Consider the following 24499-nt stretch of genomic DNA (forward strand, 5'->3'; position numbering starts at 1 on the left):
TGAGTTTCAAAGTTCAGGTTGTTATCAATGGTTACCCCTAGAAGTTTAGTTGTTGGATTGGGAGATATGAGTGTACCATTATTGGATAAGACTGAAAAGTTCATTGGGAGTGATTTACGGGTAGGAGTGAAGAGGAGGAGTTTGTTTTTTTTGGGGTTCATGAGGAGGCAGTGTTGTAGAAACCAATTTTCTGTTTTATTGAACATTGTCTGAGTTAGAGTCTGTAGTTGGGATTAAGATTTAGCTGAGCAGATTATTGTTGAATCATCTGCGTATTGTACACAGTTAAAGGAATAGCTAGGTTGAGGTCATTGATAAATATTGAGAAAAGGAGGGGGCCCAATATAGAGTCCTGAGGAACACCTAGGGTAACTGGGAGATGGGATGAGAGGTTGTTGTCCCATAGCACTGCCTGCTGTCTATTATCAAGGTAGGATTTTATAGTCTTTGTGTCCAGAGAGAAGGATTTTAGAATATTGAGAAGTAAGTGGTGGTTGACCATGTCGAATGCTTTTGAAACGTCATTGAAAAGTGCTGAAGAGAGAAGATTGCTATTACGGTTTCTATTGATGCTGTCCATGAAGGATAGGAGTGCAGTTGTTGTACTGTGGAAAGACCTGAAGCCATGTTGAGATTTGGCCAGTAAATTGTTGTGGAGTAGGTGGCCTAGTAATTGAATGTGGATGCACTTTTCCATTATTTTAACTAATGGGGAAAGTAGAGCTATGGTATGATAGTTAGAATATTCTCTGGAGTTTCCACCATTGTGTAGGGGGATAATGTAGGAGATTTTCCAGATGGTGGGGATAGTTCTTTCTTATATGGTTCTATTTATCAGCAATGATACAGGATAAGCTATGACTCTGGCTGCCTTTTGCAGTTATTCAGCAGGTAGCTGGTCAGCTGAGAGGGTAGTAGATTTTAGTTTACTTAAGAGGTTGCAGACGAGGGAAGTTGGGACAGGTTGCAGGTTTAGAGTTGGGAGAGAGTTAGTAGTATTGGTTGGAAGGGCAGAGCTATCGGCTGTTAGTTGATTAGCAAGTGTTTGGATGGTCTCAGTGAAGAAGGTATTAAAAGCATTAGCAGTTTGCTTTAGATTGTAGGAATTTGATCCTACAGGGGGTGGTGTTGTGGATTGGCCTGGTTGAAGTAGTCTGTTTATGCTAGCCCAGAACTTTTGTGGATTATTTTACTGTCGTTACTACAGCTAAATGCCATCACTGATGCGTTTCCTTCTTAGCAGACCCAGATCCAAACTACTCTAGTATCATCTGATGACAAATCACTCTGGAACATTCTAACATATGACATGGGTAAAGTCATTTGAAGCAGAAAACATATGTTTTGTGATACCAGCTGGTCCTATACCAAGAAATGCCAGTGACTACAACAAGGTCATTTCACACGTAAGTGCACATGAAGACTCAGTGATGTACTAAGAAAATAAATGCTATGTGGCCATTCCAAAGCCAGAGTGCTACTGGGTACCTTTATTGCCCACCAAGAAGCAGACATTTTAAAATAATGTTCAGTGCTGTAACAGAATAACAGTCTATGAGAACACAATGCAGCTTTCTACAATAAATGTAAAAATGATGATGTTCCCTAAAATAAACATACTACACTTCAAAACGACAGCGTCTGTCTCTGTTTCTAATGAACCTCAGCAAGAAAGTATCATGTTACACAGCCAAAGACTGTAATGAGGAGAATCAGAAAGAGGACACAGAAGAGTTCTGGTACTATTAGCAAGTATTAATACTAAGGCTGTTTACTTAAAGCAGCACATGCTTATGAAGAATCTAAGACCAAACCTCTAACTGCCACTCTCACAAATACCCAGTCAGCTTGTACAAGATGTTCTAAACCAACCAATCACTTGGCACTCCACCATCAAGTTAACCTTCTGACTTTCCTTTTGGCTGCTCCTTTTTTAATAAACTTCTTTGTTATTCTTCTGTCCCTCCAGTTTTCATAGGTTCATAGGTAAGTATTGGGCTAGCTGTGCCTTTGTGGGCCATTTTAAGCATAGCCGATGTCCTTTGGTTATAGATTGGCCTTACCCATCCAATGGTCAATAATTATACATTACCTCTAAAGAGAATAGCTGGGATTGTACCATAATTAATTTGAGGAGTTCCAAGTAGGGGGCAGTCCTGGGGTACATTTCCTGTTTCCCAGCCATGGATCTAAGTTGCTGTTGAAAATGGACAGGAATGAGCTTTGTTTACTTTTTCTTTTGTTGTACTTCCCTGTTTGGACTTGCTCTGCTTCTGTCCACCCACTTTGTTAGCCTGACCTTGCCTTCCCAACCTTACCTATGGTCTTTCCTTTGACATTCTCATTGGTGTCCTTTATGATCAGTGCTCCCTGCTGATTTTACTTCCAACATTATCGCCATTCTATTCTCCTTTCCAACATAATCTAACACATATTATTTGCACAATTCCATCGCTGAAATTAGAAACTTTGTCAATGAAATTATTATGATAATTTCTGGTCTCTTATATCCCTTTAAATGAAGTTGAATCTCTACCTGTTGTTGGAACGTTTTTGTTAACTGCACTAAAATATTTATCTAAGTGTTTTTCATACCCTTTTATTATGTTCTCAATTCTGCTTTAGCTTTCACTGTTTATTTAATTTTCATTTTGCTGCTATTAATAACTACCTTCCTATGTATGTATTTATACTGCATATGTGCTCTGTGTACTGCGTGTTCAGAATTCTAACTATAATTTATTTATGTGTATTGCACACGATCCCTACCATCTAGGTAGGCACTAGAAAATAGGGTTTGTCTAGTCAGAATTTCTTAGTTAGCAAATACAAATTAAAAAAAAAAAAAGAATAGTGTGTTGTTCAAGCAAATCTGTCTTAATCATTACTGTATTCTGAGAATACCTACTTGATAAAATAAATCTCATCCACAAATAAAGTGTGCACTTTTGCTTCCACAGTGCAAAACTCGCTATGCACTTTTCTTTCTTCATGTTCTGTTTTATGTACTTAAAGTGCTCAGCACATAAATGCAAGCCAGCTCCATTTCATAGAAGTATATAGATCTGTAGGATCTGGATGGGGTGGAAGGGACTGAGAGGTACACGTCCATGCTGGGGGGAAGGAGGTGGCTCTGATTTGCCAAAAGGCTGATATCTATTGGAACACTAGGTGTTAGCCACTGGAATTCAAGCATGCTGAGCCCATGCTGTCATCATGCATCTCGGACTGGCAGCTAACGAAATGTTGGCACGAAGAAGTATGCTTCCTTTGGGAGAATGCAATGGTGAAGTTGGGTAAAGCTGCTTAGTGGGGAAGAGTTGCTCCTAGGGGGAGATGGCAGGCTACCTCCCAAGGACCAGCAAGCTGGCCCACTCACTGTCTCCCATCTTTTGCCATGGAATAGAGAGCTGATAGGGATTTCATGGCAAGAATGAATAAGCCATAGGGACTGGGTGCCAGTATTGAAGCTACTGGACAAGGCCCTGGGGGAAGCAAAAAAAAAAAAAAAAGACACATGAACATAAATGTCATTTATTTCATCTTTAGCCAGTAATGCTTATAAAATAGGAGATGGAGAAACCAACATTCTCTATTTATAACTAAACCAAGAGGATTAATAGTCAATTTAAGGGACATTAAACAATGGCAAAACCAAGAGTTGCTAGTGGGAAAACTCTAAAATGTTCATATTTTAGCATATGGCAGAGGGTTAGTACTCCTGGGTGAGTAAGGCTGCATGTGTGTGATAGAAAGGGAAGCTTTTCTTCTAACAGACCTTCCACCTGCTCAGGTAGTCCGGAAAACGGCCAACCCTTTTGGTTTGTCCCTTCAGCTACTCTATGCTACTGGCTGAGCTGACTTTGTGGAACAGTGGCTACAAGAAAGACAAAGAGAAAGGAAGGAATGGTCACTTTATTTATTTAGTTATTTATTGACATTTGATTACCAGGAAAGTCCAGCTGGGTAGGTGCCCATTTCAGTGGATGCTCCAATGTATTACGAAACATTTTAAGGACAATAATTTCACAATCTTCAAAAATAATACAAAAACATACAAAAACTATAGTTTAAATAATAATACCAAATTATATGTAACGTGAAAACATTGGTTAAAATAGATACAACTTATACAATGATTTAATATTTAGAGAAATTCTAGCAAGTTTATTGAGAAATTAAAGGTAGGTTACTATAATGCAAATAAGAATTATAATATGAAGTGAGAGAAAAAACAAGGGGTTACTGCATATTAGATAGGGAGTCAGACGAGAGAGACTGATTGAACTAAGAAAGTGAGTGAAGATGGGGAAATCAGGAGTTGTAAGGTATGACTAGGGAAATCAGGAGATGTACAGCATAAATAGGGAAATAAGGAGGTGTGCGGTATGAATAGAGAAATATAAGGAGGTGTACGGTATGAATAGGGAAATATAAGGAGTTGTGCAGTATGAATAGGGAAATATAAGGAGGTGTGAAGCTAGGTTAAGAAGGGAGGTGATGATTAGTGATCAGCAGTATGGTTTCATGCCAGGAAAGAGCACTACAGATGCAATGTTTGCTCTGAGAGTGTTATTGGAGAAATACAGAGAAGGTCAGAAGGAGTTGCATTGTGTCTTTGTAGACATGGAGAAAGCATATGACAGGGTGCCTAGAGAAGAGTTGTGGTATTGTATGAGGAAGTTGGGAGTGGCAGAGAAGTATGTAAGAGTGGTACAGGATATGTACGAGGGTAGTGTGACAGTGGTGAGGACTGCAGTGGGAGTGACAGATCTGTTTAAGGTGGAGGTGGGATTACATCAAGGATCAGCTCTGAGTCCTTTCTTATTTGCAGTGGTGATGGACAGGTTGACAGATGAGATCAGACAGGAGGCAACGTGGACTATGATGTTTGCAGATGACATTGTGATCTGTAGTGAGAGTAGGAATCAGGTTGAGGAGATTCTGGAGAGGTGGAGATATACTCTAGAGAGCAGAGGAGTGAAGGTCAGCAGGGCTAAGACAGAATATATGTGTGTAAATGAGAGGGAGGGTAGAGGAATGGTAAGGATGCAGGGAGTAGAGTTGGTAAAGGTGGACGAGTTTAAGTACTTGGGATCAACAGTTCAGAGTAATGGTGAATGTAGAAGAGAGGTGAAGAAGAGAGTACAGGCAGGGTGGAATGGGTGGAGAAGGGTGTCAGGAGTGATTTGTGACAGACGGGTACCAGTAAGAGTGAAAGGGAAGGTCTACAAGAGGGTAGTGAGACCAGCTATGTTATATGGGTTGGAGACAGTGGCATTGACAAAAAGGCAGGAGTCAGAGCTGGATGTGGCAGAGTTAAAGATGTTAAGATTTGCACTTGGTGTGACTAGGATGGATAGGATTAGGAATCAGTATATTAGAGGGTTAGCTCATGTTGGACAGTTTGGAGACAAAGCAAGAGAGACGAGATTGCATTGGTTTGGATATGTGCTGAGGAGGGATGATGGGTATATTGGGAAAAAGATTCTAAGGATGGAGCTGCCAGGTAAGAGGAAAAGAGGAAGGCCTAAGATAAGGTTTATGGACGTGGTGAGAGAGGACATGCAGGCGGTCGGTGTGACAGAACAAGATGCAGAGGAAAGGAAGAAATGGAAAGAGATGATCCACTGTGGCAACCCCTAACGGGAAAAGTCAAAAGATGATGATGAAGGAGGTGTGCGATATGAATAGGGAAATATAAGGAGGTGTGCGGTACGAATAGGGTAATATAAGGAGGTGTGCGGTATGAACAGGGAAATATAAGGAGGTGTGCGATATGAATAGGGAAATATAAGGAGGTGTGCAGTATGAATAGGGAAACCAGGATGAATACGGTATGAATAGGGAAATATAAGGAGGTGTGCGGTATGAATAGGGAAAAATAAGGAGGTGTGTGGTATGAATAAGGAAATCAGGAGGTGCATGGTATGAACAGGGAAATCAGGATGTGAACGGTATGAATAGGGAAATATAAGGAGGTGTGCGGGATGACTAGGGAAATCAGGAGGTGTACGGTATGAATAGGGAAATATAAGGATGTATACGGTATGAATAGGGAAATATAAGGAGGTGTATGGTATGAATAGGGGAAATATAAGGAGGCGTGTGGTATGAATAGGGAAATCAGGAGGTGTACAGTATGACTAGGGAAATCAAGAGGTGCATGGTATGAATAGGGAAATCAGGAGGTGTATGGTATGACTAGGGAAATCAGGAGGTGTACGGTATGACTAGGGAAATCAGGAGGTGCATGGTATGAATAGGGAAATCAGGAGGTAGACAGTATGACTAGGTACTTGTTCATATTTAGAGATATAGTTTATAATGAGTTTGAGTAATGACAGAGACAGATTTTGACCAGGAAGCCTTTAAGAGGTTTTAAAGTACTGGAGGGTGGGTATTGACCTAATTGATCCAGGTAAGCAGTTCCAGGCTGTAGTAACATGGTACCAAGTATAGAACATGCCCAGCAGATTTGATAGCTTTGTGGATGGACAGGAGTTTTTGGTCATTGGATAGTAATGAAAAAGTGGGAACATAATTGTGCAGAATGTTATTTAATGCTGGACAAGCAGCTGAATGCTGGATCATTTTATAGGTGGTGAGAAGCTGTGTGTATGTTAGCTGATGGGGTAGTTCTGACCAATTTAGGCTTTTTAGTGTTATACAATGGTTGTTTCTGAAAGGGATATGTGCTACAAATGTAGCCACTTTATTATAGCATTGTTCACCTTTTGATTTTTGTGATGCCTGGAGGTTATTAAGGATGGAAGCACCATAAAATAGTGAGGGGAGGAGGTAAGTAGTGGCAAGTGTAGTTTTCGTCACATTGGTGTGAATGTTTTGGAACTGTAAAGCATCCCTAGTTTTTAGTATTTTTATGCTATTTTGTATATACAGATCAAATTTAAGATTTTCATCCACTATTATCCCTAATAATTTGCTATGAAAAGTAATTTTAATGGTTGTGTTATTAAGTGAGAGGATTTTAAATTTTGTTTTCTCATGAGAGGCTGATTTGGGGGAAAAAGGATTATTTATTTATTTTTTTTGTGGGAGGGTTGAGCATGTTTGTGAGTTACAAAGCCATGTTTCAGTAGCTGTTAAAGATTCTGGGAGATGTGCCTGTCTCTCAGATGTGCACGAGTGTGAAGATATCTGCATTATATATATTCTATCTATATACATTTTGCCTTTTTATTATATGCCAGGTGCATCTTTCTGGAACACTTGTAAATACAACAGAAATCACTGTGTATATTGTATATAAAGCAGAGCTTTTCATTCATGTTAATCCTGAATGATGTTGGCAGGAGAAAAGCTATTTCAAGAAGGGTAAGTAATCATTTAAATAATCTTAATGATAACACAGCTTTCACCACTAATAAATATTATACATTACTTCATCTTGTGTGTTTCAGTAGTGAGAAACAAATCTATGTTAAAATGTACAAGTAACTGTTTATAAAGTATTAAACAACAGTAAACGATATGGAAAACCTTCCTCGGATAAGAGTTACAATACCTTGGTGGATCTGGATAAGGAGGAATCATTGATGTTCTTCCTATGAAAAATGATGGCATGATACATATTTTTGTGAGTGCATGTGTGTGTGTTGTGTGTTTATGTGTGATGTGTTGCAGGAAGATGGAACTACCAGCAAGATACAGAAATGGGGTCCTACTACAGGTACACCTGCTCACTGCTATTTGTTTGAAATAGCAAGTACTCCCTCTCTCACTAGTCCAATCTCCTGTCTCTATGTAGCCCTCTCAACTCCTGATCATATGACCTGCATAGCCTACCAGAACCTAACCTTTAAACCTAAAACTCCCTCCCAGTTCTCAACCTGACAACTCTGTTCTTTACTCTAAATCTCCACTTCCCTTCCCTATGCCTAATGTCCCATATAACTCACCCCCCCCAAATAAACCCCAACCCCTTCCCTAAACTTACATTCCCCAATTATTTCCTAAGCCTAAAAATTCCCCTTCCTACTCCCTAAATCTAAACCATCCTTCCTACTCCCTAACCCTAAAATCCCCTTCCTACTTCCTAATCCTTAAGGTTCTGTACAGCTCCCTCCTTACAGCTGCATTCCCGAGCTCATGAGAATGAGCAGCAGCCTAGCTGCGCTAAAAGATGCTTGGTCCCTGGCTTTGACACAATAGATTTTCAGTGCTTGGGAATCCTTACAAAACTATGTCCGCTGTAAATGGAGGAGTCAAAGCTATCCAAAACCCAATTATTGTACATAAATGGTCTGTGACTCAGTAACTTACTGTTCTGGGCTCTGTCACAAGGCTATACATGTTAGTTAGCAGACAATTTTAGTTATAGAGACTAAAACTACAACAAAGCAAAATTACAGAATGCTACATTTAAATTAGGAAAGCAATAAAACAGATTTTGCGGTTTCAGAGTAAACACTCTACCATTTTTAGAATATTGAGACTGCAGTACAATAACCTAGACAATAATGGATAATGGTTACAGACATGGTCAGAATATTCTACCATGTATAATAAGGATCAGAATTTATATACATGTTTGTTTAAATGTAAATATAATCTGGGATATGTTATTTTAAGTTGTGCTCTATGTATGAATATACTGTGCCAAATAACTTTCACATTAATGTTTTAAATCAAAACCTATACTAACCATAACTGAAGTACTAAATACCGTAAAGGAGATAAAAGAATTAGAGTTGGAATGTTCAGAAAAGGAGTTTACTACAAGTGCCTAAGTCCCTAGTGCTCAGATACCACTATGTTGTAGCCAGGCAGCATCAACTACGTTTGCGTGAGATGTGGCAGCCATGGGGAGAGTGTGGAGCTCCTGCAGCTCACCTGAACACAGTGGCCATGTTTGGGCAGGGTAAGTACAGCAGCTGTGGGGAAGGATTGTGAAAGGGTTGAAGTGCATGTTAGTGTTTTAGGCAGTGATTGGGAGGGGGACTTAGGCTAAGGGAGAGAGAATTTTAGGTTTAGGGAGCAGGAGGGGAGTTTTAAGATTAGGAAGTATTTGGGACATGTAGTTTTTGGGAACGTGAAGGGAGTTTTAAGTTTACGGAGTTAGAGGTGAGTTTAGGGTTATGGAGGGGAAGTGGAGTTTCAGAGTTAAGGCATGATCAAGGACTTTAGGTTTCAGGAGGGAAAGTGGAATATTAGGTTTAGGGAACAACTAGGAACTTTAAATTTAAGGAGGGGGTGCTATGTTTAGGGTTAGGGACTGAGTGGGAGTTTCAGGATTAGAGTTAAGATTCTGGTAGGGCTATGTAGTATAGAAAGGTAGGATGATGGATGGCTAGGTAATTTACTAGCATGATAACCAACCATGCTAGTAGGAACAAAGCTTAGTTCATAAACTGTAACCAAGTGCAAAAATACAAACTGAGCAATGCAAAATATAACAAAAAAGCTGTTTAATATAACATTCTTTTTTTAACGTTAATTGATTAATTGATTTATTGGCTGTGTGGTATATAAAAGAAGTAGTGGTAGATGCTATCTTTTACACACTGATGAAAGGTTTTTACCTGAAAATTCTGTTACATTAAACAGCTTTTTTGTTAAAAAATGTTATATTAAACAGCTTTTTTGTTATATTTTGCATTGCTCAGTTCATATTTTTGCACTAGGTAATTTACTAGTTTCAGGTTAGTGGGAATTAGGACACTTGTCAGTTAGAGCAAGTGGCAGAAAGCAAGTCTGTTATGAGCTATTAACATGAAAGCACTTGCAGTAGACCCTTAGAAAAGGGAGGGGTAGGGAGCAAATTACATAGAAATAAATGGGATTTAGGGGAATAATAAATGTAGAATAATATTCAGGATGGTGACTAAATTTTAAGGGAAGACATGTATGTAATGTGGAAGTGAATCTATCCAAACCCCCTTTTCCCATTTTTGCACACAAGGTCAAGGATTCAATACAACAGTGACAATCATCTAGAACCAGGGTTCACACTGTCAGCTGGCTAGCCCTGCTGCAGGTGTTCTTCCATACCCCATACTCTCACCTTTGGCAATTTAGGGTGTCCAGTCCACCTATCATGTGTCTTTGGAATGTGGCAAGAAACTAAAGCACACAGATGAAACTTCAAGCAAACTTGCAGGGTCTGCACAGAAGGAAACCCAGCTGAGAATTGAAGCATCTTGCCATGAGGCAATAACCCTATGCACTGCACCACTGCGTGGCACATTCAAGTGAATATTTGTTAAAAAAACTGTGTGTGTGCTCATGTCGTTAAAATTCTGTGAATTTAATAAAGGTGTGTTCTGATTAAACCCAGAGAATGAAAACACTAAACTAAAGATAATAAACATATTTCTATTAAATCTGCCATACTGTGGATATTTCTCTTCCTTAGCACCTATTGCTGTGGTTTTGGTATGTTTTTTAAATGTTTATAAAACATGTTTTTAATGTTTTAAGCCGTTAATGAATATTAATTAAATTGTCATTCTTCTAAGTTACTTCTGTATTCTACTATAAGACAAAAAATGTGAAATGTATAACTATTATGCTTAATTTTACACAATAATACTGACATAATAAAATAATAAGTTGAAGCTGTCCAACATTTTTAAATATAGTCACAACTATAAGTGAATATTATATGATAAGAGCATTTAAAACATGTATGAGGATTTAAAATGCATTATCTTGTGATCAACTGTTTTTATTTAGGTACTTGACTCTGCTGTTGTACATCACCTAGAAAATTTGTGTGAGCCAAGGTGCTGTGACATTTGTTTTATTTTGCTTTTGTAAGCAGAATCTTTCTTTACTATCCCTCTTCATAAAGGTGGAAACTCCACTGACCCCTCATACTACCGACCCATTGCCATTCTGTCCCCCCTCTCCAAGATATTAGAAAAATGTATTCACTCGCAGCTTCTCAATCACCTCCTCATGCACCACTTACTTACCCCTACCCAACATGGATTTCTTCCTCACCACAGCACCACCACTGCCCTCCTCTCCTTCACTCATATCATTGCAGAGGCCCTAGACAACAATAAACTAATTTCCTGTCTCTTCCTAGATCTCTCCAAAGCCTTTGATACTGTCTCTCATTCTCTACTACTATCCAAACTCACAAATATCCACCTATGCCCCTCCACACTTGCCTGGTTTAATAGTTACCTATCTGGCAGGGAACAATCTGTCAAATGGCTATCATCCTCCTCACCTTTCCTTCCTATCTCCACTGGTGTTCCCCGAGGCTCTATCTTGGGACCCCTTTTGTTTAACATCTTCACCAATGATCTTTACACCTCATGCAAAGAATCCTCCCTTATTCAGTATGCCAACAACTCTACACTTATATCCATCTCAAATAACATTCCTGAACTACACTCCCTGACCCAACAAGCCCTACTATCCACTGAACAATGGCTCTCTCACAACCTATTGATCCTAAATCCCAAAAAGACCAAACTCCTACATTTCCTTCCCCATTCTCATCCTCATCATAAAACCTACTTTTTTATTACATCTTCTAACAATACAACTATCCAACCTGACACCAGCACAAAACTCCTAGGGGTCATTATCGATGACGAACTCAAGTTCAACCTACACATACTCCAGTGTATAAAAAACCTAGGTCTGCTATATCGGAACAAAAAATTCCTAACCCCTGAATCTAGACTTAACCTGGGCCAGGCACTCCTCCTCCCCTCCCTCTTATATGCCACCCCAGTTCTTACCAATATCCAGGCCTCCACTCTAAACAAACTCCAACAGACTTACCATTAAATAACCAGATTCATTACTAACTCCCCATACAACTCACACCACCGCATTTCTTTAAATTCTCTTCAATGGCTTGAACTTCCCCAATTTCTGCTATCTTATCAATTTCATATGCTACACTCTATTATTTATAAAACCTCCTTCTGTCCATCTCTATTTTCCTTAGTCTCCATCTACATCCCATCCCAGACCCTCCATACTTCTAACCAACAATTACTTGATGTCTACCACCCAAAAAGGTCAGTAGGCAAACTACTCTACAAACACCCCCTTGCCCATGCTTGGAACAAACTTCCCCTTGACTTATATTCAATCTCCCACATCTCACACTTTAAAAATGATGTAAAGCTTATTTTCTCAATTCCAGGACCTGCCCTTGCCATGACCCCACCTAGTCTTCCTTCCCTTAATGTAACCTCAAAAGGTCCATACTTAGTACCTCATTACACCTCTCTCTCCAATGTGTCTACTATGCATTTGCATAATTGTATACAAACAAAAAATATTATTGTTAACCTATTGAACTACATCAATGTAAAATTATGTTAGTAAGCTTCTTTTTAATGCAACTTTAACTTTATGCATGTAACCCAACATATGTGAATATTTTTGCTATAACTGCTATTGTTTAAAATCATACTTGTTCAAAAATGTACTACTGGAGCTTTTCTCCTCAGGTCTCCACTGAAAATAGGCCACAAGCCCAGATGGACAAACCCAGTTAACAAATGTCAATTAATTAATTAATTAATTAATTAATTAATTAATATAAATAAGTTATGTATGTTTTTGTCAGTATTTTTTTTTGTGGCCTTTTGGTGGCAGTGGGTTGTTTGTAAAATTATTCAAATAGCAGCATCCACTGCCTACAGACTATTTAATCAGAGATAAAAACTCAGAATTGTTGCAGTAAGATATTCCCTGCAGTTATCATACAGTTCAGCTTCATTAACAACCACAAGGATGTGGTAATGTGGCATGGGATTTAGCCTGGGGTCAGATGTTACCAAGCATGAACAGTACCATATATTTTAGCTATAAGTTATTCACATTATTATAAATTCAGTGAGATTTATTTCAGTTCTCTAAACATATACTTTGTTGGCTGCAATAAATTTTTCCAGATCCTGAAAGTATTTTGTGAAGTGATTTGCATGAACCATTAAGAGATACAACAAGTTAATTTGTGTATTTTCCATTGTAGCAATTTCCTTTAATCATATCACTCACTATGTTTGAAGTTAGATGTCTTTTAAAGCTTGTACACAATGTGAAATCTCTGTCAGAACACCATGTGACAGGTGCCATTTTCAGTATCGTTGTTAACATAACTATAGTGTCTGTTACCGTAACTTAACTTACAGTATGCTACTACTCTCCCCTTTAATAATTAATTCAGCAAGAGATACAGATGATGCACTTTTGTGGGATGCATGTGGAGCTCTGATAGTAAGTCATTTTACATATGCTCTTATATTATTCTTAAATAGGAGCAATTTATTAAACTTCACATAAGGTACATTATTAAAAAGCTGGCCTACTATTTCTGAAGTATTTGCACTTCCTGGCATTTCACAGTTTACGTGTCAGATGGTATGTATTACTTTCTTCTTTCATTATTTACATTTTGAGAGTGTATCTTTCTGTTGGTGTCCATTTCCATATGCATAATGTTTATCAAGTAATGGGTGGCATGAAAAGCATATATATATATATATATATATATATATATATATATATATATATATATATCGTATATATATATATATATATATATATATATATATATATATATATATATATATATATATATCGAGAGAGAGAGAGAGAGAAAGAGAGTCACTCATTTCCTGTTAAAAAAAAATGTGCTACTTCATCTGGCTAACAGACATTTTTGTGAAGAGTGATCACTTCTGCTACTTTAAGACTCCATTACATGATGATTAATCATCAATCAGTACATAACTGAAGGCTCTCAAAATGCTGGCAAGCATACTGTTTGCAGTGTTTTGTTTGCTGACACCAAGAGTTTCACATTCCTTTTGAGTGTCTCTTTATTAAGTTACCAATAGTGCTGTCTGGAGTATCCCATTAGGCAGTGACTCATGTATTATTAATTATTTTAAAGTTTAACTGTTGCAAACAGCATATTACACAGAATTCAGTTTGGCTTGTTTCTGTATCACAATGTATCAGAATGTCATACTAACAATATATATATGTGTTTCAAAAAATAGATGAACAAGAACAATACAAGATACTTTGAAGATAAAAATATAAATATTTTGTTTTCACATACAGGAGAAAGCTACTGACAGAGACTTTCTAAGACAGCAATGAAATTAAAATCAGTGAATGAACTCAAGAATAACTAAGATGCAGATGATAGACATAGGACATCCTTACTGAGAGGTTGGGGAAAATCATACGCCGCTACTGTGTGGGATCTGTACCTCAGCAAACAGGCAGATTAAATGTACACAACAGACTGCACTTAGGTTTATGGTTATAGGTTCATAGGTTCATAGATTAGTACTAGGCTAACTGCCCTTGCGAGCCATTTTAAGCCTAGCCAATTATCCCCTGTGAGATTCAAACCCTGTACCTTGTGTTTGTATTAGAGTTTGTGGTCATCTTGCCCACTATATGACTGTGACTCAATAAATTATGTATAAACAGTCATTCAATAAGCTCAAACCAGTCCACAAATTTCTTAAGAAATGGTGATATGCAGTGGCAGTAATGAGCAACCTTCCAAAGGAGTAGCCTGGAAAGGTACTTTCAAATGGCTGTACCATGAAATTGAAGTGGAAGAAAGGTGTGAGGTTGGTGACAACCAAAAATAAAGCAGGAAAATGGCAGGAGAAGAAAGGATGCAGTTAAGAAGTAGAGAACTTAAAAGTCATGGTATATAATGCCAAAAGTCAGAGCAACAACATGGAGAATTGAAGGTACTTCTCGAGACATTATAAGTCAATCCTGTGAGAATAACTGAGGTGTAAGCTTATGAGAAGACAGGGTGGGACTTTATAATTCCTGAATACAGTTTATGAAGGAAAGACCTGTTAGGAAGAAACACAGCCAGGGAAGGAAAAATATAGGTATGGCGGTCCATGTAGGCAAAATAAATAAGTACATGATTACAGAGATTTACTATAGAGAAGTTTGAATATCAAGACAAAGTGAAAGGTTAAAAAGTACTATTGAGTAGATCAGAAAGCAGATTAGGGAAGGAAATATGGTGCCTGTGGAAGACACACCAATGACAGGGCTAAGAATGCTTCAACAAGGAAAGGACATGGAAGGATAGCAAGTAGGTTGCACTAATAGGAGACCGAAACTTCTAAAAATAGTTTGAACTATCCAAACATGTATGCCTGAAAGAGAAAGTGAAATAGAAAAGGTATTAAATCAGCAGGTGGGGTGGAGTAGCATAGCTAATACAGGAAAACATGAAAAACAATAAACTTCCAGAAGTGGTACTGAGTAATACACCCAACAATACACATACAGACGTACCCAATGGAGCCTTAGCTACAAAGCCCATAAGGTATGGCAACACTCTATCCAGGACTCTAGTCACAGGGGATTCCACTGTGCAACATGCTGATGCTCCACTGACCAGGCTGAGTAAGGAAAAAAATAATGGTTAGTTGCTTATCTGGTACCAGAATCCACCAAGTTATGTACACACTCAAATCACTGCACTTCCTTTTCCAATATAATTTAGTCACAGTCCATGTAGCTGTAAATGACCTGAAATGTACCTCCCTAGACTACACAAAGAGAGAAATGATGGCGCTCTCAGACTATCTGTCGCAGGCTGGTATGTACCTAGCACTGAGCAGCACTCTACCTTTATGAAGGATGATGGCACAATAGGAACAAAAGATGATTGATATAGCACTTGTCAGCATGGGAGGATATGATCAACAGACCATGTTGCTTTGCCAAGGATGGTCTGCACCCGTCTATTCTAGGCTTTTGAATATTGGCTAAAACATTGCCTTCCTCCATATAACCCTTTTAAAGTGATGCCAAATTGACAAACTGCTAGTGTATAAAATCAACCCAAGGGAATCTAAAGGTGTTACTGCTCAATGCTAGGATTCTAAACAAGAAGCGCTACTCCAGCCAAGCTCTCCCTACCTTGGAGAATGCAGACATGTGTGCAGTGACCAAGACATGGTTTAAAGTCATGGAGAGTATCCCAGCAGATCAAGACTTCAGTGCCTTCCACACATTTACATCAACAACTGTAGAGGCAGGGATTAAGGGCAGAGGTGTCTCAGTCTACATCAATAAAAAGCATACTTTGAGGATGGTTAAACAGGATGATGCACTAGAATTTCTCCATGTCCAGATTACCGTAGACAAAGTCCCATACCATGTCCTAGCAAGCTCATACACTATGATGCAAGAAACCCATAGCTTATACTTGGACCAGCTGGAGACACTCACTATTCAATAAAATACCATACTCATGGGCAACTTTAATTACCCCTCTGTAGAGGGGAGTCCTATGCAACCCTAAACTTGAATGCACAGAGATTCCTGGCCTTTGTAAATGCACATATCCTAGGCTAGGCTAGCCTAGCCTAGCCTAGCCTAGCCTATCCTAGGCTAGGTAGAACATACTTCCACTAGAGGCACAAGCATACTGGACCTAGTGCTCAAAAATATGTGAGAACACTAACCCCCAGTGTTGTGTCCTGGCTGGTAATGTAAGACCACAAGTTGTCTCTTTTGCAATAAAAATCAGTTCTGTAACCCCAGTAAACATTGTAATAGTTAGGAACCATTCTAAGGCTTTTATTAAGTGATAACCTGTCAAAATGTCAAGCCTCTTCAAACTCACATAACACAGCAGCCAGTGTAGGGTTGTTCACAGGAACTCTGTACAACCATCTCAATAGCTGCATAGAGGCAGCTATGTCTACCAGAAATAAGACCAAAATAAACTCCTGGTTGAATCCAAAATTAACCAAGTTGTACAATAAAAGAAAAAAGTCATAGCTAAAATTAGGAAATGTAAAACCCAAAAAGATAAAATCTCTCTCAACAAGCTGCATATTCAACTAAGAGGGCTAATTAAGTCAAACAAAGCCAGTTCTGAGGTAAAGATAGTTAAATAGTCCAAGGACAATCATAAGGCTTTCTTTAGCTATGTCCGAAACCTTAAAGGCAGCACAAAACAGTGTGTCAAACTGGCTATAATTGGAACCATGTTCACAGAGCTGGGAGATATAGAAAATCTACTGGTCAACAAATTCAGTTCCAACTTTATTCTCCAACTCCCCTCTAGCTGCCCCCTCCAAGCAATATCATTAAACATAACCCTTCCAACCAACAATAAGGAGCAGATCCATGAAGTACTCTCATAGGCCAAGAATATAGCTTTGATGGACCCCAATACTATCCCAGGATGCCACTTAGCCTAAAATATGACCTTCAGTGCCACTGGAATCACTTCAGACACTGGACGCTACCCAGTCTGGCTTCCTCAAGGTAGGTCATGTTTACTAAACCTGGTGCACTTCTTTGAGAAGATAACCATGACAATGGATGAGGGAAAAATGATGCAAACTATCTACCATGACCTGGCTAAGGCATTTGATGCAAATCCTCACTCAGGCATTGTAAATACACTGAAGGAATTGTGCATAAAGCTGTATGTAACATGCTGTATAGACAGCTGGCTCACAGATAGGACCCAGGAACTTCGAACTAAGATGCAGATCACCAGTGAGCTCGGTGCTGGGACTGCTCCCGTTTTTGCATCTACTCCTTGGAGGCCAACATTAAGAGCCTCTGGTTGACCACATCTGCAGACAACTGCAAACGAGAAGCAGTCACAGAATCCCCCCAAGAAACTAACATCTTATAGGATAGGTCTAACACACAGACCAGTGACTGGTGCTAGAGCCACAGCTTAAAGCTCAATGCCAAAAAATGTATACTAGTACTTTTTGGAAAGTCGACAATCCTAGGAAAGAAACTAACGCATTGATAAAACAACCCTAAGAGTAGACCCAGTAGTCAGGGATTTGGGGATACATGTAGACAGCTACCTGACTTTTGACCAACATGTATCTAAGGTACTAAAACAATCATTCTATGTTACTCAGCTTATAATTAATGGCATGGCATCTTGGCCCAGGGAAGTCATTGTGCCACTGTATTCAGCCCTCATCAGACCAATCTTTGAGTATAATGCTGACCAGGCACATGCAGCAACTGAAATGTCCACAGAGGTTACTCACAAAAAGAATACAGGGTGCAAACACAATGTCCTATGCAGATCACCTCAAGAGCTTTACCTCTATACTCTATTTCTTATAGACTGCTGAGTGGAGCTTTATACTCAGCATAGAATGCATCCTTGGATCCCTCTCTGACAGACCTTCTGCATATCCACAAAATGTACACCATCAGAACTACTAGATCTAAGGACCTAAACTTTGCCTAAGAGATAAATAAAGCATGTTGGAGGGGCAGGTATGTATCTCAGAGAATTCCCATTCTCTGATACAGGCTTTCAATCCACGTGAATCAGAGCCCTTCCCTGACCCTATTCAAGCGTAACCTTGACCAGTGGATGTGAAGTCAGGAATTCTGGCACCTGTCTCTCTGATCATTAAAGGCAGCTGTTAAATCATGCCCTAGCTAACATACACCCCTTATAATAAACTCTAAGGCACATATACTCGTGGGATGCAGTTGGGTTGCTTGGCTAAGCTGATAAGGGCCCTGGCAGACTAGTAAACAGCAATGAACCTATAACCTTATTTTTTTATAATGAACTTTTGGTCTAATTTTCAGAAAGATCTTTTTAAAGTATCTTGCAGTATTTATGCAATGAATATAACCTTAGTTATGCAAATGCTATTATTCAGGTCACTAATCTAAGAAAACAATTATAAAGCTAATATTAATGTATAGACAAGTACAGAAGGCAGCAAAACTGAAGGAAGGGATTGTGTTATAAGCAGAGACCAAAATCTCTAAATGTATACCTACTGCCTTATAGAAAAAGTAAGATATGACATTATTACCAGCTGGAAATCCCACAGGGCCATATTTAATTAAATAAATGGAATTGATAATCAATAATAACAAAGGAAAAAGTCCCAAACAGGTCCATAAATCACAGTTAATATTGACTATTATATGCAGGAATTGTATGTGAAAAGCTTTGTAGCTATATGCTCTCATTTTAACAGTGAATTCCTTTTGGTGATTATGAATAACAGATTATGCAATACTAGAGGACAGGGACTAGACATTATTCTCTTGATGCATACAGATGGACATACATACTGATGACAGGGTTCTTACATTATGGAATTTATGGAAGTTATGTGCTTACCATAGTGCTAGATCCATGTTATCCTCTTCTGCCCTCCTCAACTGCTAGATCTATTGGATCTGAATGGATTCCACATTAGCAGCTCTTAGGCTTTGTATCCACGGCTCAGGCACTTTGTCATACCCATAATTCCTCTCTGCCAAATGAATACTTCACATCAAGTTTGCCTCTGCAATACAGAAATACAACTGGTACCAAATACCTAAATATATACGTGAAATACAAGCCATGGCTGCAGCATGACAAAGCTCCAGATATGTACATTTCAATCAATCTGGAGCCCAAGGAAAGAAAGACAACTTTATGGGGGTTCAGAGAGAGGAAAAATTGAGGAGGATGGAAGAGGACACCACGGATATAGCATTATGGTAAGTACATAACTTTCATATCCAATGTTGTTTTTTCTGTCCATCCTCAACTGATGGGATGGAGTCCCCAGCTATTAAAAACCCTGGGAGGTCTCATGGAAGGATATTCCACAGGATGGTGAAACCAAACAAAGCCCTAGATCTAGAATGTAAGTCCAGCTTGTAGAGGGATATAAAAGTAGTCTGTAGAAATGGCTACTGCCCTGGTAGAATGAGCTTTGGTTTCCCAGTCAATGCTAAACATTTTTTCCGTTATATACTTGAAAAATGTTTTCTAACACCTATGTGGACAGAGTCACTTTAGAAAATCCTTTCCCCAGTTTTACTGAAGAAGATGAAACACATAGTTTATCTTCCTTATAACTTTGGTATGATGTAGGTAGAATCGTAGTTGTCAATGAAATGAAAGTTATGTACTCACCATAATGATAGATCTGTGTTGTCTGCTTCCATCTGTCCTCTGAAGATGGGTCTTTCAATGCAAACTGGATCTAGCTTTTGCCACTCTCAAGTTTCAGATTCAATGCTCAGGCTCCTCCCCTTACCCATAATCCCCTTCTAAAGAGCAAGTTACTTCAGATAACATTTCTTCACTGTACCAGACAAATGGATACTTCCCTATGTGTAACAGAAAACTTAATAGAAGGCCAGAATGACAGAAAGAAGGAAATCAGCTAGCATATGTAGGCTTGAAAATGATAGCTATGGTATCTTAGTATGGTCACTCCAGGAATCAATGAAACAGAATAATAAAAGTGGGAGAAGGGAGAAGGGAAGTTGAGGAAGGACAGAGGCAGTCAAAACAAATCTATTATTAAGGTGAGTACAGAACTTTTGTTTCTTGTTGTCTCTTCCATCCATTCATTAATGGATAGGGCTGAGTCCCCAGCTACAAGAACACTTGGGAGGTCTCACAGATGGATATTCTGGGCACAGCTAAAGCAAACGAGGCTCACAACCTTGACTGTAAATCCAGTTTATAATGTAAAATAAAGGTATGGACCTTGGACCAAGCAGAAGCAACAGCACATATTTTATCAAGGTGTACCCTTCAGAAAAAGGCTGCAGAAGAAGCTACAGCTCTCATCAAATGAGCCTTAAGAGATTTGAATAAGAACAAATCCTTTTCTTTGTAGACTTGGGAGATACAGTCTGAAAGTCAGTGGGAGAGTGTGACTCTGGACACTCACTTACCAATTTTTGCTGGAGAAAATAAAACAAATAACTAATCAGTTTTTCTGATAGTCTCAGTTCTAGGTTAACAGAAATATAACTGATGGTGTACAGCCAGCAAGTTTAGCATGTATTCACACTTAATGGAGAAATTTAGAAAACTGACAGGCTGATTGACTGATTGATTGATAATTCAGAAGCCACTTATAGGATAGGTTAGTTCTCAAAGATACTCTATCTTTCTAGAAGATCAGATAGGGAGTTTTTTAAGATAATTTCTGAAACTCAAAAATTCTTCTAGCAGAGGCTATGGCCACCAAAAATAGAGCTTTCCATGACAAGAACTTCAAATCAACTTTGTCTGCAGGTTTAGAAGAGCTGGCCAGTCAAAGCTTGCAAGAGAATAGCAATATCCCAAGGAAGAACCAGCTCCCTGTGTGGTGAACAAAAAAGAAAGGTAACTCTGGTAAAGGCTTTAGAAAATCTGAGGGATGCAATTAGAAAGTGGCCTTCCCCGGTATGAAAAGAAGATATAGGGAAAAGTTGTACTATGATAGTGAAATAGCTGGCTCCATCATGAAAGATGGAAACTAAAAACTCCATGATGACTGGAACAGGTGCTAAAAATGGTATACGTTTTTGTTGGAGGGCCAGATAGAAAATTTTCTCCATTTACTTTTGTAGATCTTCCTAGTGGAAGGTCTGTGAAAAGAGGTCAAAATGTGGATGACTGAGAGAGAAAGACTGGACTGCCTAGCCATCATTGGAATTAGAGAAGCCATGTGGTTAGATTGAGAGACTGGATACCCAGGTGAAGTGATCCTGTTGGGTGAGACAGAAGATCTGAAGATGAGTATAGTACCCAGGGAGGGTGTACTAGATTCCAAATGCGAGAGATGCAACTATACGGTGTACTAGATTCCAAATGCGAGAGATGCAACTATACGGCCAAACTGGAGGCTGAGCTCTCTCAACACAGGACTGGCAAGACCAGTCAGGAGGAGAAGGTTACCACACACACTATAGACCCAGTCTCACATAGCACCATTACAACCTCAAATCATACACATAAACACACAAAGACATACTCGGAGGCTCTGATCAAAAATCTACCAAAACAGCAGAGGCCACCAAAGCAGACACCCAAACAACCACCACCTCAGAACACAACACCTGCAACACATAGACCTCACAGTCAGAGTGTCAAACAGTCACAGCCCTTAAGGCCAAACACAATGCCAGACACACTAGTCATTGGTGACTCCATAGTCAGACACACTGACGTCCCGCTCACCAGACTGGGTAAGGAGAAGGTCACAGTAAGCTGCCTGTCGGGCGCTAGAATCCGCCACATAACGCAAGCACTCAAGTCTCTCAACAGCAAGTACAAATATGACTCAGTCATTGTCCACGCTGGTGTAAACGACCTGAGACGTACCTCCTTGGACTACATGAAAAGAGACATTGAGGAGCTCTCTGATTATGTAGCCCAGGCAGGTATGACCCTGACCTTGAGCAGTATCCTACCTTCACCAAGAGTGATGCCACAATACAGAGATAAGATGATCAGCTTTAACAATTGGCTTAAACACTGGTGTCATTCAAAGGGGATCCAGTATCTGTCTGCCTGCGATGACATGCTGGACAAGCCACGCTGCTTTGCAAGGGACGGCTTGCACCTGTCACCCCTGGGATTCCGGATATTGGCAAAGGCTCTTGCCACCCCCATAGTGCCTTTTTAGGCAAGGCTCAAATTCTAAACCTACCACCCTAGAACACAAAAAGGAAAAAACTAAGGGTAATGCTGCTCAATGCCAGAAGTCTCAATCTCAAAATGCACGCACTCGAGGCCCTTCTCAGTATGGAGAACATCGATGTCTGTGCTGTGACAGAAACCTGGTTCAAGGCTCCTGAGAGCACCCCAGCGCTATCAGGTTTTACCTCATATCATGCTCCGCCCCAAAATCCGGACAATACCAAGAAAGGAGGGGTATCCATAGTCATCAAGGACACCCACACCTCAAGACTGGTGGCAACGCACGATGCATCGGAGACCATCTAGGTGCAATTAACCATAGGCAAGACTGCTCTGCAAATTGTAGCATGTTACAGGCCACCCTCACAAACTCAGGAACCTCACATGGCCTTCCTGAAAACACTAGAGGGATAAATGTATCACCAAACACCATCATACTAGGTGACTTCAATTACCCTAATATAGACTGGGAACACTACTCAAGCCCAAACACCCTAGCCCAAAAGTTCCTGGAATTCATAAACTCAAATGCCATGGAACAACTAGTCACCATCCCCACAAGAGGAGATAACATACTTGATCTCATCATCACGAACATGGGAGCACAATGTTCAACACCGGAAGTATACCCCTCACTGGTGAGATCAGATCACAAACTAATCTCGCTGGAGGTCCTCATCCCACCCCCACCTGAAATAAAAAAGACCACAGTAAAGAACTTCTCAAAAGCCGACTTCACACTTCTAAAGAATAGTGTGGTCTCCTTTAAGGCCCCCGAGCCGGCGGAAAACAGTACTCAAGCCGCTAAATCACTTACAAACACCTTCTACCAGCACCTGCAGGACTGCATGGATAAGGCAATCCCAAACAAAACAAAGACTCTTAGTACCAAAGGCAAGCGTCCAGTCTGGTAGACCCCAGCCATAAACAAACTCTACAATAAAAGGAGGAAGCTACTACAAGATAGAGCAAAATCCTTAAAAGGTAAGACACCCTTGATCACTATAAGTAAAAAACTAAGAGCTCTCATAAAATCATCCAAAGCAAATTTCGAGAGAAAAATAGCTAAAGACTCAAAAGACAATCATAAGGCCTTATTTAGCTATGTTAGAAACCTAGGAGGAAATTCCCAGATATGCTCAGAACTAGTTCAAAATGATGTGAAGATTACTGATCCTACAGACATTGCCAACATACTGGCTGACAGGTTCAGTGCAAACTTCTCCCCCTCCTCCCCCCCAAAAGGAGAGATATCTATACCAAACGATTGCAGCCCCCCAAACATCTCCAGCGCCCAAGTGAGAACTGCTCTCTCCAAAGCAAAGAACACAGCATCCATGGGACCTGATGGTGTCCCCGGCTGTGTGCTCCACGAACTCAATGAGGAATTAAACCCACAGCTAGGACAGCTGTTTAATCAAAGTCTTACCTCTGGATACGTACCCAGGGAGTGGCGCACTGCAACTGTGGTCCTACTTCACAAAGGCGGTGCCTCCACCGATCCTGGAAATTACCGGCCCATTAGCTTGACAAGCCTTATCTGCAAAGCCATGGAGAGGATCATAATGGACCTCATAAATAAAGACATAGGGAATTTGCAGACTTTGGATCCAACCCAGTTTGGCTTTGTCAAAGGCAGATCGTGCCTTTTAAACTTGGTTGACTTCTTCGAAACAGTCACCAAAGCCATTGACGAGGGAAAGGCAGTCCATACAGCCTACCTCGATCTGGCTAAGGCCTTCGATACAATACCCCACTCGGGTATCATTGAAAAACTCATCAGCTTAAATGTTAACCCATACATCACAAGATGGGTTGCAAACTGGCTGAGTGACAGAACCCACAGGGTCAGAGTTGCTGGCGCCATGTCAGACTCAAAACCTGTCACAAGTGGTGTCCCACAGGGCTCAGTCCTGGGCCCACTCTTGTTTGGCATCTACTTTTCCAAGTACAAGCAAACACAGGAGGGTTATGGCTGACAAAGTTTGCAGATGACTGCAAACTGGGCCATAGTAGAAAACACATCTGACACAGATATCCTTCAGAAGGGTCTCACAGAAACGG

This window comes from Protopterus annectens, chromosome 8.part0 (genome assembly GCF_019279795.1).
Source record: "Protopterus annectens isolate FY-2018-M chromosome 8.part0, PAN1.0, whole genome shotgun sequence".
NCBI classification, from domain to species: Eukaryota; Metazoa; Chordata; order Ceratodontiformes; family Protopteridae; genus Protopterus; species Protopterus annectens.